Genomic DNA, 14,114 nt, shown 5'->3' on the forward strand with positions numbered 1-14,114 from the left:
GTTCAACGTTTACTTGCCCACCAGGCCAAGCTGCTAAGGCAGATTAAAAAGCATTTTGCAGTGAAGTAGAAGTCCCCTGCACCTGTTAAATCTACCTACGCTAGAATCAATTGAATAAGATTTAAATCACTGAGAGGAAAGAGTGTTCACGAAAGCTACTCTTTCTCTACGTCCAGCTAGTCTGTGTTATGGTGGTGAGCAGAGCATTATATTTAGAATTTTGAATATGTTTTCTAGACATTCATGTTATGTTCACGGTGAGCTAACATGGCTGCCACAGAACGTTGCAGTGTCATGTAAATTCATCATAATGCACAACCCTCAATGGCCCAACTTTCTAAATGCATCTGGTTGTGACTGTAAATTGCCAGCTGTCCACTCTGGTAGCATAGCTGTTGAATATGTATTAGAGATAGGACTATCAGGTGACTGTAATTACAAACCAGAGAGGAACCAGAACTACTTCAGCATTACACACACACATGCACTCACCCACAGACTGACTGAACGAGAAAAGGAGAGGGAAATTATAGTCACATCACTTGGACAAGGGGAGGGGAGGACAGACACAGACACAGACACAGACACAGACACAGACACAGACAGACAGACAGACAGACAGACAGACAGACAGACAGACAGACAGACAGACAGACAGACAGACAGACAGACAGACAGACAGAGAGAAGGCTTTGAGGGGACTCCTATGGTAGGTACACCTATAGCTCATCTCTTGTCAGTAGTACTATAGACTACTTCATCACTCACCTCAACCCAGAGTCTCTCAGAGCGTTCACAGTCAGTCCACTGACACCCCTATCAGATCACAACAAAATCACACTCTACTTGAACAGAGCAGAGCCAAAGAAACTGAATAACATTAACAATTGTGTGGTCTTAACATTATATATACTCCCCTTGTCCTCAAGGTAAAAAAGGACCCACCTTCACTAAACCCCTAAAATAAAGCAGCTTAATTCATCCTCCTGCAGTTGTAAGTTCCAATGACTTTGTCCAGGTTTTCCACGCCTCTTTTGTTGTGGTTGTAGTCCAGGATGATGGCTGGCTTCCTGTCCTCATGATCACTGATCTCAGACGTTTTGTGCAGTGTGCTCAGGAGGACCACATTCTTGTTCGTCTTTGAGAGGTAAGAAACTAGAGTGGTGGTGGGGGTGAAGGCAAACTTTGATGAGAAGGCCTCTCTCCCCGTTGTTGCAAGGAGGAGCTCTGCCTTGATCTTTCTAACTGTGCCAACCATGGTGATCTTCCTCTTCAGGAGCTGCTGGGTGAGTTCAATCAGTAGCACACATCATCTCCATTTCTCTCTCTCTGTGTCTGTGTGTCTGTGTGTGTGTCTGTATGTGTGTGTGTGTGTGTGTGCGTGCGTGCGTGCGTGCGTGCGGTGCGTGCGTGCGTGCGTGCGTGCGTGCGTGCGTGCGTGCGTGTGTGTGTGTGTGTGTGTGTGTGTGAATTATTTTATAACTGCCGGGTCAAAAAATGACCCTAAGACAATCTTTGTACCCTGGTGGTGTACAGCTTTCATGGAAATATGAACAAAGGCGATGTTTCACTTTTTCTAATGGGGGACAGTCATCAAATTGAAAAAATATAATTTAGGGTGTTTTCTCTGCTGTTAAACATAGTGGCAGGTCCTTTTTTTTACCCTTAAGACAATATAAGGGTTAAGAAAGGCTATAGATGGAAGGAAAGTAGTGTTGAAACCTACCAACTAGGCAACAACAAATTCAATCCCTTTTTGACAACTTCCTGGACAAAAAGTTCCACTGTAATAGTGAAGGTGTAAACTTGGCAGTAGAAAACCTTAACAGAATATTTGATATCTCATCTTCCCTTTCAAATCTAAAAATGTCAAACAGAAAACCAAAGAAAATTAACAGCAATGACAAATGGTTTGATGAAGAATGCAAAAACCTAAGAAAGAAATTGAAAAACTTGTCCAACAAAAACATAGAGACCCTGAAAACCTGAGTCTACGTCTTCACTATGGAGAATCACTAAAACAATACAGAAATACACTATGGAAAAAGAAGGAACAGCACGTCAGAAATCAGCTCAATGTAATTGAAGAATCCATAGACTCTAACCACTTCTGGGAAAATTGAAAAACACTAAACAAACAACAATACGAAGAGTTATATATCCAAAATTGAGATGTATGGGTAAACCGCTTCTCCAATATTTTTGGCCCTATAACAAATAGCTGAAACATATCCATGATCAAATACTCATCTTAGAATCAACTATTAAAAACTACCAGAACCTACTGGATTCTCCAATTACATTGAATGAACTACTGAACAAAATGTAAACCCTCCAACCCAAAAAGGCCTGTGGTGTTGATGATATCCTAAATGATATTATATTGGCTATACTTAAACTCTTTAACATCATCCTTAGCTCTGGCATCTTCCCCAATATTTGGAACCAAGGACTGATCACCCCAATCCACAAAAGTGGAGACAAATTTGAACTACAGTGGGATATGCAGTAGTTATTATAGATCGACAGGGATATTATAGATCGGCAGGTAAGGGTGCTCTCGAAGCGGCTAGATGTTCATTAACATTTGGCCATCAGGTTCACAACCAATGCTCCTCATAGGACACATTACTGCACTCTATACTCCTCTGTAAACTGGTCATCTCTGTATACCCGTCGCAAGACCCACTGGTTGATGCTTATTTATAAAACCCTCTAAGGCCTCACTCCCCCCTATCTGAGTTATCTATTGCAGCCCTTATTCTCCACAAACAACACCCGTTCTGCCAAAGGTCTCCAAAGCACACACATCCCTGGGTCTCTCCTCTATTCAGTTCGCTGCAGCTAGCGATGGATCGAGTTGCAACAAACACTCAAGCTGGACAGTTTTATCTCAATCTCTTCATTCAAAGACTCAATCATGGACAATCTTATTGACAGTTGTGGCTGCTTTGTGTGATGTATTGTTGTCTCTACCTTCTTGACCATTGTGCTGTTGACTTTGCCCAATAATGTTAGTGCCATGTTTTTGTGCTGCTACCATGTTGTGTTGCTACCATGTTATTGTCATGTTGTGTTGCTACCATGCTGTGTTGTCATGTGTTTCTGCCTTGTTATGTTGTTGTCTTATAGGTCTCTCTTTATGTAGTGTTGTGTCTCCCTTGTTGTGATGTGTGTTTTGTCCTATATTTATTGGGCATTTATTTATTTACTCGGCAGGAGGCTTTTTGCCTTTTGGTAGGCCGTCATTGTAAATAAGAATTTGTTCTTAACTGCCTTGCCTAGTTAAATAAAGGTTAAATACATTTTAAAAATGCATCAACAGCAACCGTGGGAAAATCATCTGCATTATCATTAACAGCAGACTAGTTCATTTCCTCAGTGAAAACAATGTACTTACCAAATTACAGTATGACAGAACACATATTCCCCCTACACACACTAATTGACAAACAAACAAACCAAAACACAGACAGTCTTCTCATGCTTTGTTGATTTAAAAAAAATGTTTTGACTCAATTTGGCATTAGGGTCTGCTATATAAATTGATGGAAAGTGGTGTTGGGGGGGGGGGGGGGGGAATACAATACAATACAATATTATAAAATCCATGTACACAAACAAGTCTGTGTTTAAAATTGGCAAAGAAAACGCACACATTTCTTCCCACACGGCCGTGGGGTGAGACAGGGATGCAGCTTCAGCCCCACCCTCTTCAACATATATATCAACGAATTGGCGAGGGCACTAGAACAGTCTGCAGCAACCCCGCCTCACCCTACTAGAAACTGAAGTCAAATGTCTACTGGTTGCTAATGACCTGGTGCTTCAGTCATCATCCAAGGAGGGCCTACAGCAGCACCTAGATCTTCTGCACAGATTCTGCCAGACCTGGTTCCTGACAGACCTGGGCCCTGACAGACCTGGGCCCTGACAGACCTGGGCCCTGACAGACCTGGTTCCTGACAGACCTGGGCCCTGACAGACCTGGGCCCTGACAGACCTGGTTCCTGACAGACCTGGGCCCTGACAGACCTGGGCCCTGACAGACCTGGTTCCTGACAGACCTGGGCCCTGACAGACCTGGGCCCTGACAGAACTGGGCCCTGACAGACCTGGGCCCTGACAGACCTGGGCCCTGACAGACCTGGGCCCTGACAGACCTGGGCCCTGACAGTAAATCTCAGTAAAATACATATAATGGGGTTGCAAAAAAGGTCCAGTCACCAGGACCACAAATACAAATTCCATCTAGACACCGTTGCCCTGGAGCACACAAATACTATACATACCTCGGCCTAAACATCAGCACAACAGGTAACTTCTACAAAGCTGAGAGACAAGGCAAGAAGGGCCTTCTATGCCATCAAAAGGAACATCAAATTTGGCATAGCAATTAGGATCTGGCTAAAACTACTTGAATCAGTTATACAACCCATTGCCCTTTATGGTTGTGAGGTCTGGAGTCCGCTCACCAACCAAGACTTCACAAAATGGGACTAACACCAAATGGAGACTCTGCATGCAGAATTCTGCAAAAATATCCTCTGTGTACAACGTAAGACACCAAAATATAACGCATGCAGAGCAGAATTAGGCCGATACCCGCTAATCATCAAAATCCAGAAAAGAGTTGTTAAATTCTACAACCACCTAAAAGGAAGCGATTCCCAAACCTTCCATTAATAACAAAGCCATCACCTACGGAGAGATGAACCTCCTGCCAAATGTATGACCATATTAGAGACACGTATTTCCCTCAGATTACATAGATCCACAAAGAATTTGAAAACAAACCTAATTTTGTAAAACTCCCCTATCCACTTGATGAAATTCCACAGTGTGCATTTGTGACCTGTTGCCAAAAGGGCAACCAGTGAAGAACAAACACTCGTGAGTGTAATGTTTACTGTTAATTTGTATTGTTTATTTCACTTTTGTTTATCTACTTCACTTGCCAATAAAGCCTTTACATTTAATTGAATTGAGAGATAAAGAAAGACAGATAGAGAGCTAGAGAGAGAGAGAAGAAAGAGAAAGAAAGAGAGAGCTAGAGAGAAGAGAGAGAGAGAGAGAAAGAAAGAAAGAGAGAGCAAGAGAAAGAGAGAAAGAAAGAAAGAGAGGAAAACAGGATGCACACCGTTAGTCTACAGGATGGTGGCTGTGACAGCAGCAACACAGCCAGACCAGGGGGTGCACAGCGGTTGTCTACAGGATGGTGGCTGTGACAGCAGCAACACAGCCAGACCAGGGGGTGCACAGCGGTTGTCTACAGGACGGTGGCTGTGACAGCAGCAACACAGCCAGACCAGGGGGTGCACAGCGGTTGTCTACAGGATGGTGGCTGTGACAGCAGCAACACAGCCAGACCAGGGGGTGCACAGCGGTTGTCTACAGGATGGTGGCTGTGACAGCAGCAACACAGCCAGACCAGGGGGTGCACAGCGGTTGTCTACAGGATGGTGGCTGAGACAGCAGCAACACAGCCAGACCAGGGGGTGCACAGCGGTTGTCTACAGGATGGTGGCTGTGACAGCAGCAACACAGCCAGACCAGGGGGTGCACAGCGGTTGTCTACAGGATGGTGGCTGTGACAGCAGCAACACAGCCAGACCAGGGGGTGCACAGCGGTTGTCTACAGGATGGTGGCTGTGACAGCAGCAACACAGCCAGACCAGGGGGTGCACAGCGGTTGTCTACAGGATGGTGGCTGTGACAGCAGCAACACAGCCAGACCAGGGGGTGCACAGCGGTTGTCTACAGGATGGTGGCTGTGACAGCAGCAACACAGCCAGACCAGGGGGTGCACAGCGGTTGTCTACAGGACGGTGGCTGTGACAGCAGCAACACAGCCAGACCAGGGGGTGCACAGCGGTTGTCTACAGGATGGTGGCTGTGACAGCAGCAACACAGCCAGACCAGGGGGTGCACAGCGGTTGTCTACAGGATGGTGGCTGTGACAGCAGCAACACAGCCAGACCAGGGGGTGCACAGCGGTTGTCTACAGGATGGTGGTTGTGACAACAGCAACACAGCCAGACCAGGGGGTGCACAGCGGTTGTCTACAGGATGGTGGCTGTGACAACAGCAACACAGCCAGACCAGGGGGTGCACAGCGGTTGTCTATGGCTAACAGTCTGGTTTAATCAGTCTGTATTGGTCACAAAGTCTGTCTTCCATTTCAGAAACAATATTGTTCTAACGTCTATACTCAGAGTCAATAGTCACCTTTGAGAAGCAATTCCTCTCAACCACACCCACAGATTGGGGAAAACAAACATTATTTCCATTTGACCCCCATTGTAAAAGAGCCGACTTGCTTGTTGATTTTTTGTTATGCCGAAATAACAAAACATGGCGAAAAGCTGCGGTGTTATTCAGTGTACATGTATCCAAGTCAAAAATCCCGACCTACGGTTCACAATTCTCCCATGTATGTAAATAGATACTGCGAAAGAGCCCTGTGGCTTCAGGCTATTCAGCGTGGGAGAATCTCAGAGTAGACCAAATGTAGCTAAATGTGTGGAAAAGATTTCACCACAGGTAAGACATTTAGCTTGTTTAGCATCGTCCATTTGTAACCTCTCACTTGTAGCTGTATAGTCCGTTTGTTTGTGTTGTTGGTCTTGGTCTAAGTGTCCCGGTCGGTGGCTAGCTAAGTGTCCCGGTCAGTGGCTAGCTAAGTGTCCCGGTCAGTGGCTAGCTAAGTGTCCCGGTCAGTGGCTAGCTAAGTGTCCCGGTCGGTGCCAACTAAGTGTTCCAGTCGGTAGCTAGCTAGCACTCACTCAAGTGGCTGCTAGCATAGCCATGAAAAGGGGCATGAGGGAAGCCCTATAAAGTATGACTTTTTAGTAGTGAGAACACTCAGGAGCAGGCAACGTTGAAAAGTGATCTTTAGACACGATGCACTTTTCTTAAATTGTAACGTATACACTGGGAGTCAGAAAGCAAGTGGTGAGTTGAATAATAAACTGAACATCGACCAATACAAGAGACATGAGTAGCGAACAGACAGGAAACACAGTCAATACTGACTGGGAAGGGAACTAAAGGAAGTTACAGATATAGGGGAGGTAATCAGTGAAGTGATGGAGTCCAGGTGTGTCTCATGATGAGACACAGGTGTGCGTAATGATTGGTGCGCGTAATGATGGTTGCCAGGGCCGGTGGTTAGTAAACCGGCGACATCGAACGCCGGAGGGAAGAAGCGGGAGTAGGCATGACGACTATAACAAGGAAAACAACAAGAAAACTGGGGCAGCAACGTTCTATCTAATACCAACTGGAAGTATCTAGCTATGTCTCCAACTTCTGATTGGGCCTCCTCCCATCCCTCCACCCCTGTACCCCTCCACCCCCATCCCTCCACCTCCCATCCCCCACCCTCCACCCCCTCTCCCTCCCTCCATCCCACTTCCCACCTTTTCTCCAACTCCTGATTGCCTGCCTGCCTGCCTCCCTCCCTCCCTGACCCTGCCACCCACGCTGTGTGCAGTGGGGGGTGAAGGTACGTGGGAGAGACAGACAGACTGTTGCCAGGAGCGTGAGCTCTACTGGACCAAACAAAGCATTAAATCGCCTGCCTGCCGCAATAATAATGCCACTGCTCAAACACTAGCTAGATCGGTGAATTCAACCGGACACACAGATGTGCATGAGCGTGCACGCACTGACACACACACACATACTGTACACACACACACACACACAGACACGTACATACAAACGGGCATACGGAGTGTATGAGCGTGCACGCACTGACACACACACACATACTACACACACACAGACACGTACATACAAACGGGCATACGGAGTGTATGCAAATGTATGTGAGCAGTGAAAGGGAAAGCACTCAAAGTAATTTTTCTTTATTCTTATTTTAATCATTTTCTACCTAGATGTGTGTCTGGATAGTAAATAGTGTGTTTGAGAGTGTGTGAGTGTGTGCCTACGTTTGTCTGTGTGTGTGTGTGTGTGTGTGTGTGTGTGTGTGTGTGTGTGTGTGTGTGTGTGTGTGTGTGTGTGTGTGTGTGTGTGTGTGTGTGTGTGTGTGTGTGTGCATGCACACTCCCTCGCTCAGAGACTGCATTTATCTATTTTCTGAATTACTCTTCACTTTTCATTCATCACTTCCACTACACTGGTTCTCTCTTGCTCTCTCGTCCACCCTCCCTCTTCCTCTCCCTCTTCCTCTCCCTCTCTGTCTCCCGCCGTCATACCTTGCTGAGCACTTTTCTAATCTCATCTCTCTCTCCTTCCTCTCCCACATATCTGCAGAGTCAACTTTCCATTTAATTCCCATTCCTCCAATTGTGTGCATGTGTGTGTGTAAAAGTCAAACAAGGTTTTTCTCAATAAAACAACAATCTGTGCTTAATGACAGGGTAGGGGCAACAGAGGGAGAAGAGAGACAAAAAGAGAGAATGAAAGAGTGATAGAAAAAGAGAGGGATGAGAGAAGAAGAAATGTACAGTACAGAGAGAGGGAAAGAAAGAGAATGAAAGATAGGGAGGGCAGAGAGCAAGAGAGACAGTGAGAGAGACAGTGACAGTAAGAGGGGTAGAGAATGGAAAGAGAGAGAGAGAGAGAGAGAGAGAGAGAGAGAGAGAGAGAGGTAGAGAATTGAGAGAGAGAGAGAGAGAGAGAGAGAGAGAGAGAGCTCACCAACCAGGAATTCACAAAATGGGACAAACACCAAATTGAGACTCTGCATGCAGAATTTTGCTAAAATATCCTTTGTGTACAACTTAAAACACCAAATGATGCATGCAGAGAAGAGTTAGGCCGATACCTGCTAATAATCAAAATCCAGAAAAGAGCTGTTAAATTCTACAACAACCTAAAAGGAAGCGATTCCCAAACCTTCCAAAACAAAGCCATCACCTACAGAGAGATTAACCTGGAGAAGAGACAAAATAAAACAGACAAAATTAGAGAGAGAGAGAGAGAGAGAGAGGGAGAGCTGTCTTGTTCTGAAAATGTTCCTCTTATTCAACCTGTAAAACACCACCTGATAGGTAATTTAACTGTACCAACACACACGGTTCCCATTCCTCTTCTTTTAACTGTTCCAACACACAAGCGATCACACATGTACACACACACGCACGCACACACAAACAGACCCGTACACACAGACAGAGACACACACACACAATTGGTTCCAATTCCTCTCCTTTAAACTATACCAAGAGGAAGCAGCAAGGGGAACGACCTTATAAGGTCATACAGTCACTAAGCGTCACTATACCACATCTGTTGTCTCCATGGTTACTGGCCATCCATCAGCCTTGACCATACCATTAAGGGGTTATAATAATAAGAAGAATTTATTCTACTTTCATAGCGCTTTTCATTACAGACAGAATATCAAAGTGCTTGTTAAGGAAAATAAACAGCAAGAAGTAATTAAAAAATAAATGTAGGCTTCAATAGTAGCTAAATCAGCTCCATCAAGCCAAGGTCATGAGAGGATATGGAAGATCATGGCTAGATGGTAGCGGAGGTGGTTATGTTCAAGGGCAGTCAGACAGCTCCATGTCAGCAACGCGTCTCCTCCTACAGCAGATTCTCTGTATTGGGACTCTGTGATGAAGTTTTAGCTCCTAACAGAGTACAGTCCACTCCTTACTTCAGAAGTATCCCCCTGGGCAATGAAAAGCTGGCTAACTCTGCCTGCATAGCCTCCTCTTGGGTTACCACTGGTGAAAACAACCTAATGTCAGTAGGTGTAATTCAAATGAAAACACATATTGGCTAGCTAGCATTAGATTTATGATGTTCATACATTTACGGGCAGGAATCCAATTCATGATATCAAAACTCAATCTGCACTCATTTAGCTATTAAAAAGTTAAAAAGTGTCTAAAAATATGCACATAAAAACTATGTAAGGAATTTACATGAGGTCTCTGCCTAGGCTGCCACTGGGTACCATAGCAACTAGAGGACTCATGTAAACAGATGTATACAGACAAAGGTCAAAACCATGTTAACCCCCTCCTTTTCTCCCTTTACCTGTCCCTCATTTCTTCTCTCTCCATCACTCCCTCTGCTATTACGTCAACCACGTTTGAACTCTGTCCCTCTCTTTATCCCCACCTCTCCTCTACGAGCCACTTCTCTTCATACATCTCTTTCAAACCCTCCCTTCATCCCCACTTCCAAACCAGAATCTTGTAGCCTACTCTGAATACCAAAAGAGAATCTTAACAAACATTCTTGAGTTCCAAAAAGAATCTTACCAACCAACCAGTAGACTTTCACTTTCCATGAAGGACACAACTGAAAGAACTGCCCAGAAGGCAGGGAGGGAGGGTAAGTGCAAGCCAGCAGCATACCACCCTGCATTCCACTGCTGGCTTGCTTCTGAAACTAAGCAGCGTCACTCCTGGTTGGTCCCTGGATGGGAGACCAGATGCTGCTGGAAGTGGTTTTGGAGGGCCAGTAGTCCAGATGCTGCTGGAAGTGGTTTTGGAGGGACAGTAGTCCAGATGCTGCTGGAAGTGGTTTTGGAGGGCCAGTATTCCAGATGCTGCTGGAAGTGGTTTTGGAAGGCCAGTAGTCCAGATGCTGCTAGAAGTGGTTTTGGAGGGCCAGTAGTCCAGATGCTGCTAGAAGTGGTTTTGGAGGGCCAGTAGTCCAGATGCTGCTAGAAGTGGTTTTGGAAGGCCAGTAGTCCAGATGCTGCTAGAAGTGGTTTTGGAGGACCAGTAGTCCAGATGCTGCTAGAAGTGGTTTTGGAAGGCCAGTAGTCCAGATGCTGCTAGAAGTGGTTTTGGAGGACCAGTAGTCTAGATGCTGCTAGAAGTGGTTTTGGAGGACCAGTAGTCCAGATGCTGCTAGAAGTGGTTTTGGAGGACCAGTAGTCCAGATGCTGCTAGAAGTGGTTTTGGAGGGCCAGTAGTCCAGATGCTGCCGGATGTGGTTTTGGAAATTTCCCAGGAAATAGCTCATGGGAAAGTCCTCATTAAGTCCATTTGGAGACATGGTTTCCTGTTAGAATATCCAGTAGGATTCTCTTTGCAACAGAAGTCAGTGCCAGTTGGGGGCACTCTTCAATCTGGTCTTGAGGTCAAATCCCAATGCTCCAGGGCAATGATGGGGACATTGCCCTGTGTAGGGTATCGTGTTTCGGATGTGATGTTAAGCGGGTGTCCTGACTCTCTGTGGTCGTCTAAAATCCCATGGCATTTATCGCAAGAGTAGCGGTGTTAATGCCGGTGTCCTGGCTAAATTCCTAACCTGGCCCCATTCCCAACCTGGCCACCTAATAATCCATACTCATTCCTAATTAGCCTAGATCATTAGTGGGTGCTACACATTGGTGGTGGATGAGGTAAGTTTCCCCCTTAAAGCTATTTGAGCATCTGGAAAGGTGCTATGTAAATGCAATCAATTATTAAGTTAATATGTACATATAGATGGATAAGGAGAAAGACCCTTTAGGGTGTGTTGGTGGCATTATGCCCAGTTCTGTTCTGGGCTGGGTGGAGACATCTGATGTAAGACAGGAGAGACACACACACACACACGGAGGATGGCCTCTCTGAATCATTCATACAGTAACGTCATGCAGGCAGCATATATATATCTAATTAAGATAGAAGCTTAGGATTTCCATTCCAACGTGGTGCACACACACACACACACACACACACACACACACACACACACAGAAAGTAAAGGGTCTGAAAACTTATGTAAATTTGATATGTTTTTATTTTTTTTATCTATTCAAAAACCTGTTTTTGCTTTGTCATTATGGGGTATTGTGTATAGATTGATGAGGGAAAAAACAATGTAATCCATTTTAGAATAAAGCAACAAAATGTTAATGTAACAAAATGTGGAAAAAGTCAAGGGGTCTGAATATTTCCGAATGCACTGTATATATACTGTGCAAAGAGCTGTGGTGTGTTTCAACTCATCACAAATGTAATGGTTGGATGTGTGTTTCAGATGATTTTAATGTTAGCCTTAGAATTTGTGAGAGATCAAGTTACAAGTAAACAAATACTGGCACTCTCACGGTATTTTGTCATATTCACTCAATCTTCCACTCTCTCATAAACACTCGCACACAACACATACCAAATTCACACGCACTGCCCCCCACACACACTCTCCCCCAGAACACACCTTTTCCCATACACACACTCACACAGACCGCCCACCCCAATCTCCCAAACACACACAGACCCCCAACCTCCCAAACATACACAGATCCCCCACCCTAACCTCCCAAACACACACACACAAACCCCCAACCTCCCAAACACACACAGACCCCCCCCCCCCACCCCAACCTCCAAAACACACACACAGACCCACCAACCTTCCAAACACACACAAAGAGCCCCAACCTCCCCAACACAGACAGACCCCCAACCTCCCAAATACACACAGACCCCCCCCGCCCCCAAACACACACAGACCTCCAACACAGACAGCTCGCCCACCCCATCCTCCAAAATACACACAGACCCCCCCCCCACCCCAAACACACACAGACCCCCCCACCCCAACCTCCCAAACACACAGACCTCCACCCCCCCCCCCCCCCCCCCACCCACCCACCCCAACCTCCCAGATACACACGTACAGACACACACAAAGACACACACGCACACACAAAGACACACACGCACGCACTGACACACAGACACACACACACACAAACAGGAGAGCTTATTACTGTGGTTGATGTAGGCCTAATCATCGGTAGCAGGTTCATTAACTTCCCAATCAGTCTAGAAAGCCAAGAAGCTACTTAATAATCATCACTGTGATGTGGAATTAGTCACTCAGTTAAACCATAGAAGAGATTCTATGCTTACAACAACTAGAACATGACTGACTGGGCTACTCTGTTTTTCATTTGTCTATTGCGTAATTCAAGTTACAGTTCACTCCCAAATCAAAGTTTGTCAGTTGCTTTGCAGACATCTAAACTCCCATGCACCCCAGTTGTTAGGTGATTTCTGAAAATGTAGCTATATTGGCCTCAATCACTATGAATGGGGATCATAGGCACAATGTAATTTCCTTATTTTAGATGGTGAATATATCTGATAATTTTCACTTTAGCCCTGATGTGAAGGGCACGCGCTGGAGCGTAATCCATCAGGACACACCGTTGTGAATCGTTCAGATACAAATGCTACACAGTGATGGAAAACTGTCAATTATAAAGCAATTGTTTGTATTATCAACAGTAATATACTCATTTTAACGCAGCATACTGTAAATGATGGTGCATTGTGGGAAAATGTTGTGGGTGGGAAAGAATTGCTGCATTTCGAATGGTACTGTGAATTCCACCCCAAAGAATACAGAACTGTACCATATTTTTTGGAGCGCCAAAAACCATTTGACCACTAAGGTTAACATATTAACACATTTTGAGGCGTGCCTTCTAAGAGACTATATTTGTTGCACCCATGAGTGAGGATGCTGTAAGCCTACCAATTTAACTCCTATGTGGTAGTAGTGCCTCATACATTTATAATGTATAGGGGACAAATTGGTGTAGCAGCAAGTCTGAAACTTTAAATGGTTGAGCATTTTGCATTGTCCTTTGGGTCTGTTTTGGCCTGTAGTCACTGACATTTATGGCAGTTTGGAAGCCTTTGTTAAGGCCTTTGAAGTCCCAGTGGTATAAAACACCAACTATTAATTAATATGCTGTAATGTTTGTAAACGCTTCACCTAGGAGCCAACCTGCGTGAACCAAACGCTTACAAGCAGCAGGGTAGCCTAGTGGTTAGAGAGTTGGACCTGTAACCGGAAGGTTCAAGTTCAAACCCCCTAACTGACAAGGTACAAATCTGTCGTTCTGCCCCTGAACAGGCAGTTAACCCACTGTTCCTAGGCCGTCATTGAAAATAAGAATTTGTTCTTAACTGACTTGCCTAGTTAAATAAAGGTGAAAAAAAATAATTACAGTAAGGTAATGTGAAATACAAACCCCTCAACGAATTTCATCCATTTATTAATTCATTATCATTACATAGCATTTACTTTACATAGCATTTACTTATTTACAGTACAATTTTACAGTATTGCACTGTGTCACTACACAAGAGTACTCAAGAGTAGGTGTCCTGTAT

The sequence above is a fragment of the Oncorhynchus mykiss genome, chromosome 9 (assembly GCF_057628025.1).
Source record: "Oncorhynchus mykiss isolate SJ-2025 chromosome 9, ASM5762802v1, whole genome shotgun sequence".
NCBI classification, from domain to species: domain Eukaryota; kingdom Metazoa; phylum Chordata; class Actinopteri; order Salmoniformes; family Salmonidae; genus Oncorhynchus; species Oncorhynchus mykiss.